Source organism: Centruroides sculpturatus, unplaced genomic scaffold, assembly GCF_000671375.1.
Source record: "Centruroides sculpturatus isolate CEXI.00-Female unplaced genomic scaffold, Cexi_2.0 scaffold1505, whole genome shotgun sequence".
NCBI classification, from domain to species: domain Eukaryota; kingdom Metazoa; phylum Arthropoda; class Arachnida; order Scorpiones; family Buthidae; genus Centruroides; species Centruroides sculpturatus.
In genome coordinates, this window is record NW_019385739.1 from 34,549 (window position 1) to 53,630 (window position 19,082).

Genomic DNA, 19,082 nt, shown 5'->3' on the forward strand with positions numbered 1-19,082 from the left:
ACTACATATTATTAGGCGTGTAATGTGGAATTAAAGCAAATTAAACTATAAAAACTTGTCTATATTTGTATATATTACAGTATACGGCTACTTTTTATGACTTAATTGGTTCGTGGAAAACCGTCGTAAAGCGAGTTGCCTGTTTCTCATAAGCTGTGTCATAATTTGATATTACATTCTTAGAAATAGTTTTAATTAATCATATAATACCACGCAAAAATATCCTATAAAAATCGACAACTCATGCAAACATAATAGGAAATTTATACCAATCGCAAATACGGAGATTTAGGGCTTACATTATATAAACTTACTAACCGATTTTAAAATAAATAACCTAACTACAAAATTTCTAAACTCGACATGAAGCGATTTATTCCAAAGGTTTGAATAAAAGTTACCGGAATATAGGCGTATACGTTGCCCATTGAGTAACATAAAGGTTTCTCCTAGTTCAATAAAATAAAATAGAAATATTTCTTTTTAAAAGAGTCGCCCGTATATATATAAAAAAATCACAAAATATGTTGTTAAAAATGTCTTATGTCGGGAAGGGAGGTTATGAAAAGTCATGTAACAAAGATCTATAGAATTGACATGGTTAATATTTCAGATTAAAAATAAGACAGTGGGACAGAGAAATGTCATACTTTAATAATAATTGATGTAATTTCTAGTGTAAGTGTGTAGAGGGAAAAAAATAAAATTTATTAATTCAATGACAATAAAACTTGTTTTATCAAAAATTCTGATGAATAATAATCCAATAACTGAAAATATATTTTTTGTAATTCATTATTTTTAATGAAATTTTCTTATTATTTATATATAATGAATGCATAAAATTTATTTTTTGGCAAACAAAATAGAACAAAAGATAGGCCTATTCACAAAATAATACAGTTGTGGAATTTTATCATCATTAGCCAATAAAATAAGCGGTTCTAAATTTGTTTTAGGGATATTATTGAATCACATTATGTAAAAGAAACTGTATTAATTGTTTTTATTTTTAGCTTTTATAAATTTAATTAAATAAATAGAAACTTTTAGTAAAATAACACGAGTAAAAATATATATTCATTTTAATAAAAATTATAATTTGTAAAAATATTTTTATGTAATTCGTTAGCATTTCTCACTTACATTTAATATTGTTTCTTTTTTTATTTCTTTATTTATATCCTGTTTTCGTTAAAAGTTATCATCTGTTCTTTATGGCACAATAAGAAACTTTTGGAGACTCCCAAACTTTGTTTCCTTCGTATTTTGTATTTTGAAAATTTCCACCAAATTATAAATTTTTATGGGTTATTCTAGATTTCTTTTCCTGTAATGAAATGAAATGAAAAATTAGAAAATCATATATGGATCTATATGAGGTATATACGAGTATATTTTGAAAAAAACAGGTGCATTTCTGTAGAAGTAGAGTTTTCTACTAGAGCAAAACAAAACAAGAAATGTTTCCCTATATAGACAGTGAAGCTCTCCAAAAATCAGTAACACAATCTTACTAGAAGTGCATCCTTTCGCTGGCATTTATTTTTCAAAAAGTGCACTTCTCCAAGTTGTCAAGATACTTTACGGAAGTTGATTTAAAAAAAAGAAAAAACTCCTTAATTTCTAAACAGCTGGTCGTTACTAAAAAAAAACGAAGACGTAACAAGGAACGTTACGCTCATTACCTGACTAATCCGGCATATTATGGAATGTCAGTTAATTGTCATTTCGCTCATTTGCATAGTGAAGGTGCAGTAAGGAAACACCGTTCTGCTTGATCCATTAACTTTTCCCTTTAAATTTTTTCTTACCAGATGTAATTAATGTCTGGTCGTTAATGCACTTCTTTTGTCAAAAGAAGCTAAAGTTGCAGAATGAATAATTTCTAGTAATTTTGGGGTCTTATTACGCGGTTTGTACATCCTTTATTCTAACAATTTATGGTAACTTCTATTATCTATTTTCCTTACTTCGATTGAGACTCATTTTTTTTTTTTATAACCGGTGAAAGTAGTCACCTACAAAGATATATTATATTATAAAAAATTATCTATCTTTATTTTTCCGCTTCGAATATTTGATATTTGAGGAGCGAAACCTACTGAAAGCGGAGCGACAGGTGCTAGTTTTGTGGTTTGTTTCCCAGTCGCGTGCCAAATATCGCTGGTGTGTCTGCTCATGTGCAAGAGTCTGATGTGATTTTTGCTCACTTTTTTTTTCTAATAATGGAAGATACTTTAAACCAGTTATTTTCAATCTAGATTTCTCAGTAATGAAAACTTTTCCTATCAACAAACTCGAAAAACTGTTTAGAATTGTTTAGAATTCTTTAACATAGCTTTAAAATATTTATTATTATTTTACTGTGTCTCATTTTATCATATTGCTCTTTCATTTAAAGAGCTATACATAAAATTTTCGTGGTACCAGAATTTGCTTCACAGACATATTACTGATTTAAAAGCATTATTTTAAATGATTTATGAGTGCGGAGAATTTTTTCTTGGTCTGTAATAAATATCCTTTAATTTAAAATAAAAAAAAAAGGAAATTAGAGAAACAATTGTATTCTTTACTTTTAAGGTCTAACCATGATTTTATTTTTTAATCTAAGAGAAGCTGGCCAATGTTTCTGCCTTTAGATAAATTTTGGTTGATGTTCTCGAGTAAAGGCAATTAAGTTGTTGTTATTGAATTTAAACGGAAAATTAAGTTTCTCTTTCTGTATATATTACAATAATTATTATTTTAGGATTTATGCTCGAAACATTTAGCATTCAGAATAGGAAAAAAATTCCTTCGTTATATATTTGTTGTTAGTTAAAATGTTGGTTTCTTATTTCTATTTAACACAATCTTTACATATTTGAACTGCATGTTTCAAGCATAGATACTTTTTGCATTTTACACAGGTATATTTCGTTTTTCTATCTTTCCGTGACTTACATTCAGCACATCTTCTTCTCTTTTCTTCAACACATTCCGTAGACAAATGTGAAGGCCCGGCTTCAGGAACTGACGGAAATACCCTTTCCGCTGTCGTCGTTCTGATCGTTTTCGAAAGATTTAAAATATATTTTCTATTTGTGGCGTAGTAAACACTAGTATTGTGTTTTGTTNTAGATTTTCAAATAAAATAAATGGTAAAAAAAAAAGAAAACAATAGTAAAATAAAATGGGTCAGATGGTATAAAGGTTCGTCATTTTAGAAGATGGACAAATATAGATATTATTTGATCAGTGCAAAAGGACAAGAGTGGTAGTACTTCTGCAATATTTATAGCAATAACTCAATTTAAATGCTGCATCCATCTTATTTGTCGTATCTTCTACTCGATACGGTGTTACAACTGAACAATTGCATTCCCTGCAGTCTCAATAGTAAATTGGGTTTCGTTAAAACTATCCTTTATCTTTTTCCCGATGCTGATGTTTGACATTCAGATCGGGAAAAGCAACACTTCATGTGATAACATTGGTTGCAGGTGGTTACCTTTTGTCGCAGCTGCTTTGCTTTTGCATCCATCTTTCTTTCATTTTCTTACTTTTCATGATTTCTGACCTTCTTATAACCTTACAACCCTTTTGATATTGATATTAACGACGTTTTTCTAAATAGTAAACGATTGTAAATTGTTGCGCATCGGTATTAATCGCTTAATTTTATTTTGAAAATTGATAAATACTGTCATTTAAATTTAAGTGCTCATTAGGTTTTAAATACGTATAATTTTTTAAAGAAAGTAAATAATAAAATTCAATTCTCAGAACTCATACAATACATATAATTTTTAACTGGGTTTTGTTTCTACAATGATACTTATAATTTTGAATTTCTACAGATAATTTACTCAAACATAAAAAAATATATTGTAGTTCTAAAGTTATACACGTGACAAATTTACAAGCTTATTATTATTCAGAAAAATAACGTTAAAATATGCTCGATACCGAAATCTTAACATACTTATGTAGTGTCTACTTTAATTATAATCTTAGTATAAAATATTTCCAATGCCAAGAATGGTAGTTTATTACCGTAACAGCATTATAAACGACTAGTTCTCTATCATATTGAATAATCTTGTATGCTACAGTAATACTAGCTAAACAACCTTCAGAAGCTTGTGTATATAAAATGACATTGTCAAAATATCCAATAGCTGTTATTACTATAGTAGCATGTTTTGGTATATTGTAGTTGCAGAGGCTAGGAGCAATAAAGTTACCCGTGATCTATTGTTACTATAGTAGCATTTCATGTAGTGATATGATATGCTACTTTGTCGGCAATAAAGTGAGTCGTTAAAGGTAAGTTATCATGTTGTTACTAAAAGTAGTATTTTGTAACCGTCACTGATATACCCCTACAGCAATAAAGAGATAAGAATTTTTCTGTAAAGATATTAGTATTCTATGCTGCTTTTTTTATGGTAATATGTTATGTTTGCTTAAGTTACTTTGTGGCATCTTTAAATAAAAACAGGAATGCATTAAAACATTACAGTTACGGTTAAATTTAGAAGCTTACTGTAAAAACACTCCTTACTTTATAATGTAAATATGCAGTATAATAGAAAAACTATTGTGAATAAAACAGTTAAGTTGCTATAGGAATAACTTTAGAATCGGAAATAAGTGAAGGAATGTATTATTTTATAAATAAAATAATAATTTTAATTGTTCCTATTGCAATGTATTAAATTATATAATAACAATTGTATTAATAAAATTCAAAAATGCATGCAGAGTCGTTTATTAGTGTAGTAGCACGATTCAGTATGAAGGCAATAGAATTGTTGCGCTTGGAAAAAAAAAATATAGCAGCATTTTTTTTTTTTTTATTATTCAATTACCTCATTGCTATTACAGAAGAAGGAATAGCAAAGTTGATGGCGAAGAAAATCAATGACGTAATGATCAATCGTGGCTTGAATACAAAATTACTTAATAAGGAAAAGGTCCCTTTGCTTCTTCCAAACGAATGACGTTTCTCAGTTTTAATTGAAATTTATCGTTCCGCTCGTAATTACAACAAAATGTTTACAACATCGTAAAACTCGCAAACAAAATTATCAGTGGAGGTCTGATTGAAATGCTTAACAAATGCTTTACTTCTACTCTATCTTTTTTCTTTTTTAACTCGCTTTCTTTTTTCTCCTCCTTCTTTAAACAACGTAAATTTAACAACATAAAAAATTCAAGTAAAGTTTATCTTAAAAGAAAAAGAAAAAAAAAATCTGAAATCGGTGAACGAAAAAAAAAAAAAACCTTCTAATTTTAAAAATGATTCCTGTAGGTGATATTTTAGCGCGACAATCACATGAGCGCAAAATATACCTCGAAGCGATTGTAAGTTTATACACGACGGTCACGAGCCTACTACAAATTATGCTTCGGGGCTTACTACATAGTAATCATTACTCACAGGATAAATGTATGCCAATTTTATTATGTATTATTTAACCTATAGGCATTTTTTTAACTTAAGATTATCCTATTCAGTTTCTTTTTTTTTAAACTTATCTATCACAGATTACAGTATTTACTTTTTAAATATATTTTTAGTAAGAAAAAGATTAAATAAATAAAATAAAAAGTAGTTGTTTTATTATGTTACAGTAGATATTTTTTAAGATTTATTAAACTCATAGTTTCAGTAGTAATAAAAAATGTAAGATTTACTTTAACTTTTATTGTGTAAAATAGAAATACTTTCTATAGATTTATTAATGTTAATTTAGGTATATTATAAATATGTTATGATCAAGTTATAAAATATTTTCCATACATACTTCTCGTGGTTTTCGTTTATATGTAAAGTATAAAGATAAGGAGAATATAAACGTTTCTATGCAATAGAAAAGGAAAAGCTGTAAAAATTTCAAATAATTCATTGGTTACAAATCAAACAAGATTAAAAAGAAAGAGAAAATAAAAGCGGGATTGTGTTTCTTTTCGGTCTTTTATTGAATTTTCTAGAAATGAGTTCTTCTGATGTCAATAAAGGGCTTTCCCTTTATTATTCCATCGAATGCTTATGCATGAAGTAATTAAATATTTTCTTCATTCTACTTGTTTTAAGTGTCAAGAGTGTCATTAAAAGCAGACACTCCGACAGAAGAATGCTTTTCTTTTCTCCTTCCGACCAATCAATAAGAGCTGCTGATGTTTTTCTTCCCTCGTGCCTCCTATTCACTTCATGCGCAGGCAAGTAACATTATAACTAGATACGTGATACTTTACGATGTATTGCATGACGTTTGCAATTCGAGATGCTCTTTATCCCGAGCGAAGGTTGCCCCCGTAGTTACTTGTAATTCGGTAGGCCCTATAGGCCTATCGATAACACATAACCTTTATATAGGACGGGATCGTTTGTATATATCACCCCCCCCTATACTATAGGCCTTGTTAGTGTATTCAATTACGAGGATTTTTTGTCCTTAATGTCCGATCCTTATTTTAGAGTCGTGGCCTTAAAAGTAAAACTACGCATCGCCGTAAAAATTAAATTTCTTTATTGTTAAATTTAATTTTAAATACTTTTTAAAAGTATTTTATTATACTTCATCCCAGTGTTTTCGTTCACGTATTAATATAGGAGAAGGTGCCTAATTTTAAGACAGTTTCTTCTTCAATATTGCCGAAATAAAAGTAAAACTTTAATTCTTTTATGTATAAAATTAAAAATAAATTGTTTATAATCTAAAGTTTATATACGTTTTATATTCCTCAGATTCGAATTCGTAGAGATATCATTCGGCTAATTCACACTAGATGGAGACACTACTCCGAAAGGGGTAAAGACAGACAAAGAAAAATTATAATTTAATTTTAATTTTTTTTATTTTTTAATAAAGTTTTAAAATTAAAAAAATATATATTTAGAATTTTAAAAAATTCCAAAAAATTTGTTTTAAAGATATTAATTTTGCAGTGTTTTTTTCCTCGAAAGTAAACATTTCATGGTTAATTATGAGAATATATTTAAGATATAATTAAGTTTAAGACGAAATGTCGAAAAATTCGTTAAAACACAGTGGGAGTTGTATGAATCACACAGTTTCGCCATCGCCAACACGTCATGGTCTGGGCCTACACGGCGTGCCGACAGAGAAGCTAAGCTATACAAGTTGCGTAATTCGTTAATTTTCTGGGAATAAGTAACTTAAAACGAAGCGAAAGAAATTCAGTATGGTTGAAGCATGTTTTGAAACAATTTCTATATAGAATTTACGACTTTAAGTACCAGTCACGTGACGAAAACTTCTTTTCTAAGCATTCCGATTGAGAAAGTAACTTTTTCTCTTTCCGATAGATGGCGGTGTCGCATAAAGGGAGTGGCAAAAAAGGTGTCGATGGGCCGATATATAAATGTGTACAGAATTACTTTGTCTTCATTAATTATTCTAAATAGAAATTACGCGCGAATAAAAATAATATCGTTTCTTAATTGTGAAGTTAAATGCGCCAATTATAAACGAGTATTATAAACAAAAGTCTGGGCGATTTAAAAATGGCGTCGAAAAGTGTTAAAATTTTAATTATTAAAATACGGAAAATTAATACGAATATATTTTTCGATAAGGATTTACTTATGGCAAAGAAGTTTCTAAAAAATCCATAAACATCGACGATAATTCAAAAATCGAACTTTTTTTTTTATTTTTTACTTTTTTATTTTTTAACCCATTAAGAGAATACGTCATCGGGAACCTCTACTTTTCAATGCGCGTGCTCAAATCGGGCCAATGGAGAGACAAGAAGCAGAAAGAACGTGCCAGTGGCCGCGTGCAATCTGACTTGCACCACGCGCCTAGTGAAGATGGCGAACGTCGTCTAACGTCTTTACGTTTTGACACAACGCAACGTTTCAGCCCAATAATAAGAGGTGAGTCGTCGTTTACTTTTTTTATTTCTTTCCTCGGTTCCCGATGGAAGACGGGAAGGGAGCATCGCTTTATATAAGCTCTTTTGCCGTATGTTTGGGTTAACAGCTGTGACTGTCAAGCGACTCGCAGCGCATATGCGGTTGGCGTTACGCGTGGGATAGCGTGGTTCCGAAGCATCTGTTGGCGTCCCGATCGCCTTCGAATCGACTTTTCGACGCTTCGTCTCCACCTGATGCGTTTTCGACACCCGGAGGGGTGTGGTCGCCTAGAACGTAGTTTGATCGCGTGCCCTTTCACCCACTTTTCTTCTATTTACTTACGTATGGGACCGATCGGGTGACGTTAGCGGCGGTTCCTTTCCTCTCCGCTCGGTTTTCGTCCAGTTTTGGGCCGAGCGATAAGAGATGGCCACCCCCCTCTCTACATCCGTAAGTAAAGAAAAAGTGACGTGTTGCAGTTGACCTCTTTCTCGATTTAAGGACCACTTCGTCGATGACGTCACTAACGTCACAATTCTACCGCCCGTGTCCGTCTGGCGAGGTTATTAGTATATTTTTATTAAGATCCAAGGTCTTAACTTGTTGCTCCGACGAAATTTCCGAGTGACGGAGCCAATTCGAAAGTTATCGAATCATATTTTCGATTAACTCGGGCCCTACAGGTCGTCGGGATTCGTCACATCCTGTTACCGAATATCACCATGGCAACAGACAACCAAACATTCGGAAACTAAACTTCTAATTTCGGCAAAGGAAGAATACCAATTGTTTTCTCTCTCTTATCCACCTTGGGCTTTTTCGTTTCGCTCTTGTTTGTTTGTTTTTTTTTTTTCTTCTTCTTCTTTTTAGTCCAACTAATTTTAATATAGAACTAATTGCCGAACTCTTTTGACTCGAGGGTATCGTCGATTATTCGCTTTACTCATTCCAAATGGTTCCCGCGAGACTAAGCGATTACAAGATGCTAATGAGAGAAGGTAATTAATGTACTACTTAATTTTTTTATTTATTTATTTTCTTTTTTTTTATGCTAAGAATTCGACTTTAAAAATGCGGTTGCGAAATATTGCAAAGGCCAAGGGTTAAACTTTATTTTCATTCTTACGGAAGGAAGCCGAGAAGTGAATACAGTTTGGAAGGTTTTTTTAAATCGCCCAAAACTTCGTTCCTTTCAGATATAATCTATTAATGCTTTTTCCTTGTGCAGAACATTTGATAGGGTTTAGTTTTTTTTTCCCAGTTTAAAAATCCGAACCTGTTGCGAGATTGAAAAGATTTTTAATATGCAAATGTCATTTTATTTTTTCATTCGCTTGTCTTCAGCTGTTACCTGCATTCATCCAGAGTTCCGAAAATAACCAGGAAACTAGCATAAACTGAAAATTATTCGGTCAGAAATTCTCCACCTTTCTGCCAACCCGTCAGCCAGTAACCAAATCATCGTCTTGGCATCGTTCCCTTTTACTTTTTTCTACCTACGCCGTGCTATCTTTTGCCAAAATCCGCCCCCGATTCTCATCAAGTGTGGAATTGATTCCGCTTCATCTCATCCTCTACAGATTCGAGCTTGTTTGGGTGTGGTTGACTCATGTTTTCTGTAAACAGCTAAATTTTTTTACTTTTCCTTACCAGCAGTGGCCATCGTCCAATACAAATGTATCAAAGTGTCATAACTTTTATACACTCCGTCTATTGGAAATCTATTCAATTTAAATTTTTTTTTTTTTTAGAAAATAATACAGTTTTTCAATATTTCGGACGGTAATTTTTTGCTGATTCGGATTCAAAAAAGCATATTTTTTTTTTTTTTAAATAAAGGAGTGGAGTGGTGGATAACAGATTCTTCCTTTTTCCTTGTGGAAATTATGCGAAACCAGTTCAAAATTGGGTACAAAATTTTTTTTTTTTTTAGAAAATAATACAGTTTTTCAATATTTCGGACGGTAATTTTTTGCTGATTCGGATTCAAAAAAGCATATTTTTTTTTTTTAAATAAAGGAGTGGAGTGGTGGATAACAGATTCTTCCCCTTTCCTTGTGGAAATTATGCGAAACCAGTTCAAAATTGGGTACACAATTTTCATTTCTGCTTTAATGAATTTCAACTAAGATGTGAAAATGGCCAGAAGGGAGGAGAAAAGAAAAAGCCAAGTTAGATTATGATTTTAACATGTCACTCCAGGGAAATCTCCCAGCGAAACACTTAATGCGGCTAACCTGCAGGTTTTTACATACTTGTAAAAGCAAATGTTATCAACGTTAATTTGTTAAGAAGAGTAAGAACTGCTCTCTTTTTTTTCTTTCTTTCTTTCTTTCTCTTTTTCTATCGTCCTTCTTGTCCTCTTCTCCCTTTTGAGGAGGCTTAAGGATTGGTTTAGGAGCATTTGTTTTTCTGGAAGAAGAAAAAAAAAATCTCTTCGGATCTAATGGCTTTTTGTATAGATAACCCGCGTAGAAACTATAAACAGTTCAATTTGAATTTTAGTTTTTGGCAATTTTTGGAAATTTAATTTTCGTTTCCAGTTACTATTATTCGGTTTTTTTTCTCTTTCTTTCGTCTCACCGAGAAATCACGTGATTGGAATACTTTCTACGTATGTGTCGGAATTTCTGTTTGGGGACGACGCCCTTTCTGTCCCCACTCCCACCTAACCTGTTTTCTTATCGCCCAATTGGCTTAACCTTCGAAATATAGCATAAGTTTGAAAAAAAGATGCACGTTTTGATCTCGTGGCCTATACCATACAACTGATTCCAACGGTAGGCAAGCTAATTTGTAATCAAATATGACTTGTGTGTACGAATAATTTATCTTGCTTATTGTTCAAACTGTTGTTTGGTTAACAAAATAGCGGGTTTAAACCGTGATAAATTGACAAATATTACACTGTTGAATTTCATTTGATAAACTCGGAATTGAATTCTTTTTCTATTAAGTAGAATTTATACAGGGAGAATGTGAAATAGATCTGAAAATGTTAAGAAAAATATTACTATTGGTTTTAAAGATGTTAAATAACGAATTGGCAAGCATAATTAACTTTCTAGGAATATTAAGTTACTTTTAAAAAAGTTGAACAAGTTAAGTTACTATTACTGCTGAGTAAGGCTATACAATATGCCTACTCTTTCAAGCTTAATTCGTCTGAAGAGTTTTTCTCTCTCTGCAAGTCCACAAATAATTTCTAGACGGAGAATTTATTAATAAAAGTTTAACATTTGATTAACATAATCTCGAAATTTTGCTAACTAATCATAATCTTCGGTATGTAATTGTATATCGCAGAAGGGTTTTAAGCTTTAGGAATGGTCACATAGGTTGGAATCGTCCTTGAGTGAATTAGAAGGTCAGCGGAAGAAGTTCTCTTTACGCCACCTGCTTGTGTCTTATAAATTAGGCAACCTGTTTGAGAAGTTTCTCATATCGATATTCGTTACGACGACGCAGATGTGTCGGAGGTCGCCTTGTGTAACGTGTCCGTAACCGAATTAATTCTTGCATTCACAATTTGTCCTAGATTACGCCGCTTCGCTTCTAACCACACGACGAAGTCGAAATCGCGAATTCGAGGTCCATATCTGTCTACAATAACGTCATCAATAGGAGGTACTGTCCTACTTTCTCTTTCGTAACGTTTGAAATTCGATTCTGTGGAACCATTCGACTTTTTATATATCCGGCCCATTAGTTAAGAATTCAATGGATTGTTTATTCAATTAAATTAAATACGTTTGATGTGTATTTCTTTTTTTTATTATTATTTAAATAAAAGATTTGAGAGACTTTTAAATCCGAATCGTGTAACCAGATTGGAATTACACACACACATACAAAAAGAAAAAAAAAATGTAGGTGCGAGTTTCTGTAAGAGGAAGGAGTCATTCTGTAACTGCACTAAAGCAATTATATGTTTACTTTACCTACTTTTTCTCAAAACGTGCAGACTTCCTGCATTACCACGGCCATCTGAATCCGAAAGTCAGGCTTAAAAGAGTCGATAGAGTGGATATATAATTCTATAGGATTAATAAACGGACAGAGTTGGCTTTCTTGGGGTAATTTTGCTGCTGTTTAATGAAATTATCAGCAAATTAGAACCGAATTAGACTCGGGGGAATGGACAGATGTAATCCTAATACTAAAGATATTACTGCGTTTCAGTTAACAGCTCTTATGCCAAAGAAGAAAAATCGTTTTATCCCAAAATACAGTTTTAGTCGCCCCGTCGTGTTTACACTTGCCAATTCCTATCTTCAGCAGAAGAAGAAAAAGGAGGAGGCGAATAGTTCTCACGTGCCTGCCAACTCTCTAGACATATTTATTTAACCTTAAGTTGTCAGGCGGAATGGTATCGTCCTTTAAGCCATACAAGCTTGTACGATATGCTCTACATCCCTCTAGTGTTATGCTAGTCGAGCTGATAGTGTTATCTTCTGCGGAAAAAAAAAGAGTTGAGATGACCTTGAAACACCATACGTGCTACAATGTATCAGTATAGTAAATTATTATAATATTCATTGTTATGATAATTTCTAAAGCATGTATAAATAAATGAATTTTTGTGCCATTCCGCACGATTTCTATTGAATTACAGCATTCTTTGTAATTGCTGATATATAGAATTTTTCAGTCATCCATCTAAACATAAGGCGAAGTTGCCTTCAGTTAAGAAAGTTCAAATGCACGAAAACATATATCACAGATTGAAACCCGTTTATTTGAAATGAAATCTTTATACTAGTAAAAGAGTCGTTTGACCTAGCTAATGATTGATGGCTCCTGTAGTTTTTTTCAGATTGTTATCTTTCGGAATGAAAACAGGAAATGAACTAACTGTTTGAGAATTCAAAACAAAATATTTTTGAAGAATATTTACGGATTTCAGTTTATTAATTATTTAAAAATCTTTCTAACATCATCTCGATTTCAATTTTTCACAATACTTTGGGCGTGTCATCGACTGCAAATTGTTTTGGCCATTTTCTTCTTCGTCTTCGTATGCAGAACCACAGCATAGGTAGTGTCTAGCTTCATTGATATAAATAATAGTTTTGTAAAGTGTAAGAAACTACGAATCTCTGGCATGCAATCAGGCATCAGTCGAAGAAAAAGAGTTTATAAAAAGGGAAACTATTCTTCTACTCTCTTAAGCCACATCTTTTTTGGAAGAGAAAACGGTTTATTCTCGCGAGATTCCTTCCATTGTGAAGCGTGTTTAACCCGTCTGCGAATATCAATCGATTGCTGTTCCTGAGGGAATCTCCGGACAAACTGCTCAAACGATGCTCCACAACCTATTCAATACTTCATTGTCCCCCGTTAACTCGCTCGGTTTCGGTTGTAAGACTCTTCTGTTCTTTTTCCTTTTTTGCTTTTTCTATATTCCTTCCGAAAGGATTTAGTCAAATGTTGCGTTTTATGCTTTTTCGGGAGAGATGCTCTACACCACACCATCTTGGATATATATTCGAGGAGAATTGGTCTTTGCAGTTATATTGTTAGGAGATGTGATTCAGCTGTGTATTGGCCATATTAAGATGATATCTCTTAGAGAGCGGCCATTTTCCAGTTGCCATTCTATCCCTTCCTATTACTTAACAGTAATGACATTAAAACTGCTTTTTGTAATTATGCTGTCATTAAATTAACACGGCATGTTAATCGCATAATGTTTTCCCTTTAAAAATAATGAATAAATTTTATCAGAATTTATCTTAATCTTTTGAAGACTTAAAAAGAATCCTTATCTGTTGATAAAATAATATTCGCATGATAAATTTTAAAAATATTCTCAGATTTTTATTTACTTTATACTTGATGTAATGATATTTATTTTGGCATTGTGATAATTACAAAAGCGGAGCAACGAAATAAATTATTTAATCGACTAAATTTTCTATTAAATTAAAAGGCAAATACTAGTATTTTTACATTAAATACAGCAACATTATATTTAAAAAAAAGCCAAGAAGAAAAATAGATGGAAACAATGGCTTGTGTAGCTTTCATTTAAATTTATATATAAATAAATATCTATGTATAGACTGTAATAGTTGAAAATTCTACAATTATTTGCCCTTAAACACGTAATCGTCTTAGATTTAACACGCCAGTAAAAGTTATGCATTAACAATAGCCACAAATAAATGCTCCTTCTCCTTAATCTGAATAATCCGCATCACTATTCTAAGCAACTATATTCGTTAAACCAACCATCTTTAAACTTGTTATTTTTATAATACTACATAATAATCTTATACTGTGAATTGCTAAGCATTTCTCAAGTAATCTTGTATAAAATTTCCTATGTTTCTTTGCATTTTTTTTTTTTCAAACTGATGGATTGTGAGCTGTTAGAATTCACAAGCTAATTCAGATTATCTTTAAAAGTATATAGAAACATAAGAATTTTCTGCCCTTTACAATATTTTACTTATAAAAACGCTTCATTGGCATTTTTCTTAAATATGTTCCACGTTCATCAAACATTTTAAACAATTAATTCAAACATGTTAACAGAATATCGAGCAAATTGGACTTTTAAAATAACGCTACGCCTCTCTCATTGTCTGATAATTATAAAATAGGTAGTTAATAAATACTTTATTTGATGCTTAAAATTTTATGGATAATAATAAAGTAAAGGAAGCAATGACTCAACCTAAATGGGTCTTAACTATGCAATGTTGTGAAGCGTAGAAGTGTAGATCGCACTAATCACATCCCATTGAAAGAATGAGTTGACAGTTGTATTTTTAGAAGGACTAGCTACATAATATAGATGCCTGGTTAGACACATTGTTTTAAAAATTAAGGCCGAATAAATCAGGGTTATTCATCGCGTTTCGAATTTCCTTTATTGTTATAATAAATTAATTAATTAGAAGTGATTTGTAATTTTTGCAAACATCTCCGAAGTATCCATAAATTAATAACAAGTCTATAAGTTATATATATACAGTGTTCGTGGTCTGGTATATTTTATCTTTAGAGAAAATTTAATCGATAGGCGACGGAAGGAAGTTGAAATTAACGATAGTTAGTCGGATGAATATAGAACAACCCTTCCATCTTCTATTGACCATATCTTATTGCTGATAATAAGGAGATTGTCAACAATGTTGCTACATCTGTGCACTTGAAAGTGAATGTTTTAACTGCAATGTGCCTCTAGAAACCGCACAGAATGAATTTCCTCTGCCTCTTGGGTATTAGCGAACGTAATTTGTAAGCTGAATCGAGATAATCAGGATGATTGACACGCTCGTTTATGATAGCAACTTTTGATGATAATGGTTTGCCCATTTAATAATAAGGCTTTGAATGTTTACAATTACGCGGCATGTAAGGTGAAGTCACTCTTGAGGATTGTAAAATTGCTGGAAGGAATAGATTGTTCGTCTTTACTATCTCACAAAGCTTATCCAAGATCTTTCTTTATTTCTCGGTTTGGAAAAGTTTTATTCATTTCTCCATAATCTTGAAGCTTATAACCGCAGCACTTCAGATATCCAAAGAGATTGTTTATCCTCAATCTCTTAAACAGGATCATCCACTTTATTCTTCCCATACTTGAACTTTTTCTTACAGCATCTAAATACTATTCTTTTGCCGTCTATCGATAGGCTAACAGACCCATTCTTGTCTGTCAGTTACGTACACAATGTATTTTATGCATCCCCAGGCTGTAGAATAAATCCTTTCAGTAACCAAGTGGAACTCTCAACTTCAGACGTTCCTTCATCTTCACACATTTCTGCGCAAATTATCTTCATTAAGATAATCCGATAAAGTTAAACTACTCTGACTTTATTTGATTAAATCCAATGATTAAGAGAGGAATAAGGTTGTTGACTCTTTCAATTTTTAGCTTAGATCCTTTAACTCTGTATCAGTTAGTAGTAGGAAAATTTAATTTATTTATTCGACATTTTATCTAGTACAGAATTCATTTCAATTCTTTAAAATTTTCGTGCCTTGTGGTGTCTGCACGCCATCGTTTTATCAATAATCATCTACACAGTCACACCGCTCCTTTTCTATTATCATGCCGATTGTTTCTTTCCATAGTTTTTTTATTTTCTATAAGTAATTCGCGATTTATCTGCATATTCTCTTCTCTTTATTTCAAATTTACTTTCAACTCCATTAATTTCTGCTATACGTTGTGTGCCACTCTTACTGTTGAACTTGGGTTCATTGCTATTCAGGTTATAATAGTAGCTAAGTTAGTAATTGTTTTAGCAAAATATTCACTAATTAATTCAAACTGTTTAATTCAAATTTTCTCGTCTTTAAATTTATTATAGTCAAACTAGAGAATAATTTACCGAAATTTGTTGTTTCCAAGATACATTTAATACAAAGTGATTTAATTCGAAGCCTTCTAAATGTCAAAAGTGAGCTTTGAGAGATTTATCCGCTAATTTCTTGCGTGTTAATTCTTTAATATTTTGTTAAATGTCGACTTTAAAAACATGTTTTAAACATGTTTATTAAGTAAAAATAACAATGTATTACTTATGTTTTTCTAACAGACGTTGAAAGTGTAGAATTGCTTGTGACAATACATTTTTTATAAATAAAAACATACGAACAGTTTAAAAAATTACAATATGCATTAACTTATTTATAAATCAGAGATGAATAGCGGGAAAGATTCTTATATATACTTTTGCCATTTTTTTCAGAAGAAAAAAAAAAGAAATATTTTCAATAAAATTTGTACAAATTGAAATAAATATGAATATTTTTAGTTATTTAAGTTGCAATAGAATGAAAATGTTAAATAACCACTATTATGTAGCTGTTTAAAGGTCAGTTGGATAATAGTTGACACACCGTTCATAAGATGTTACCGACAATCCTCATCAAGGTTTATATAATACCTATATCTAGAATAGATACGACTCACCAACAGCTGAGTATCCTTTGTGAAAGCCTCTTCCTCCATCCATAAATGCCTAAAGGATGTCAGAATCAGACTAAATGTAAGCACGACAGATATGTCAAGCAAAGTTTGATTCTTCTTCAATATGTCGACTAATATTCTCTCCTATAAATTCCTTCTTTTTTCCATCTTATTCGGCTTTCTTACATTATATTATTCAAAATAAATCTTTATAATATTCTTTGTTTAATTTTTTTTATTTACATTTCTTTCTTGTCAATCAATATAACATCCAATTCTGTAAAAAAAAAGAAAACTAATAATTTTTTGAGTGAAACTTATCGACAATTTTAGAATACAATTTTTCCTGTAACAGACAAATGCATATTAACTTCGCATGCATCTAACCTTCTTCTTTTCTGTACAATTTCTTTCTAAAAATCCAAGCATTATTCTGTACGACAACGATTTAATACAGAGAAGATGAGAAAGCTTCCATCTGTTTTAAATTAATTCCTCCATCTGTAAAGGGGGGAAAAAAGCCTGTCTCTTCATTAAGTGAAATCAAGTCTTCCATTCATGGTTCTCTAAGGAATTCGAATCTTCGTGATGGAATGTGACTTTAACAAACTACCTGTCAGAACCATGCAATCCTCTTGCAAGATCTAAATGGACAGTGGCTCACTTTTCATGTCTATAAGTGCTGGAGTGTGTCCAATGATTTACAAACTTCCTCTTCCTAGCTAATGATAATTAAACCAAAAGGACGGTATGACCCAATTTTAACTGGATTGACTCATCCTCGACAGAAATCCTTTTTTTCCTTCTCATAAAGGAAGTAACAACAATGAATATTTCACTTTCTGCAGAAGTCCCCGTAAGAAAAGAACTTATAATAAGGATTGTTGATTGTTTAAAGTCACTGAGGATATTTTAAAGTTTGAGCCGAGATATTAGAGAAGTAAGAGTACATCGATGTGGAATTGATGTTGCTTGTCAAAGTTCTCATTTGGCAGTTATTACAGTCATTCATCGTCCGAACTCTACTCATGCATGATACACATGCCAAGAGGTGCTAAATAACGATGAAATATCGCAATGTATATTAGGATAATTTTATCTCCAGAAGGAAGAAAAAAAAAAATAATCGAATGGCGACATACTAAGAAATTAAAACAAACTGCACGCTGTAAAAAATAATCGCTTGGGTTTAAGACAATTGAAGAACCTCAAATGGCTTGTGTTCTCTTTTTTTATAGCATACCCCGCAGCTTTTGAGATTTTTCTATACAAAAAAAAGAAAGAAAGTCTCTTTAGTCAATTAAATTATTTCACAAAATCCATCGTTTCTACGGAATTTTGTTCTATATTAAAGATTGAAATTTATTTAAAACGAAATTTCCACTAATAGCATTATTAATTTTAAATTAGTGTACATTTTATATATGCGAAACACGATTTTCTAAAAATTAAAAAAAAAAAAATTCACAAGAGAAATTATTCCCATTTCACTCGTGCATTTTTCAAATGTCTACGCGTCAATAAAATGATATTTTTAATAAAGTGAAGAACGTTTTTCCATGTATCATTCTGTTAAAGTTTTATAAATCTTAACGGAATAAAAACTTTGTATTTTTTAAACCTAAACAAAATCTGAAAGAAGTAAACAAATAAGTTTAGAGAGAGAGAGAGAGGAGAGGTTCCCTTCCATAGAAATCGAAATGGTCGCGTGCGGATCAACAGGAACAGTTATTTCCTCTGCCTTTCCATATATTTTATTTTGTCCGGAAAGTAATTCCGCTTCACTTTGAAACAAAAAATGTAAAAGTTAATCGATCTTCTTTTTATATATTTCCTTTTATTCGTCATTAGCTTTTAATAAACTGTATCCACAATCATTTTTCCGAATTAAATATTAATTTTTTTGAGGGGGGATTACCTTCAATTACAGATATATATATATATATATATACACACTATATAAATGGAAGAAAGTGAACTTAGACAAAAAAAAATCGATGGCTATAGAATATTATATCGGGTCAATAATACGTCGGTTATTATTAAATGCATATTACATTATATTTCTACGAAAAGGAGTTATAGGAAGTGCGACAACGACGGAATTAATTTTAGTTTTTTTGCCATTGGAAGGGCCCGAAGGAGTAATGTTATGTCGCGGAGGGGAGAAAGTTAAAAGGAAGCGAGAAGGGCACCGGATTGCGGAAACGTGATTTGACACTTATATTCCCCGGGCAGAATTTTGATCCACGACGATAAATCAGAACCATAAAG

General features: G+C 31.6%; 1 protein-coding gene across 2 annotated transcripts in view; it reads left to right on the forward strand.

The window, feature by feature from the left end:
• Positions 1 to 7,736: 7,736 nt before the first annotated feature.
• Positions 7,737 to 19,082, forward strand: part of LOC111641680 (protein muscleblind-like) — a 129,345-nt gene continuing 117,999 nt past the window's right edge. Inside the window, exon 1 of one of the 2 annotated variants that reach the window (XM_023387884.1) lies at positions 7,737 to 7,897. The gene's annotated coding sequence lies outside the window, so the exon portion shown is untranslated. The remainder of the gene's footprint in view (positions 7,898 to 19,082) is intronic. The other variant, XM_023387886.1, reaches the window with a different exon arrangement.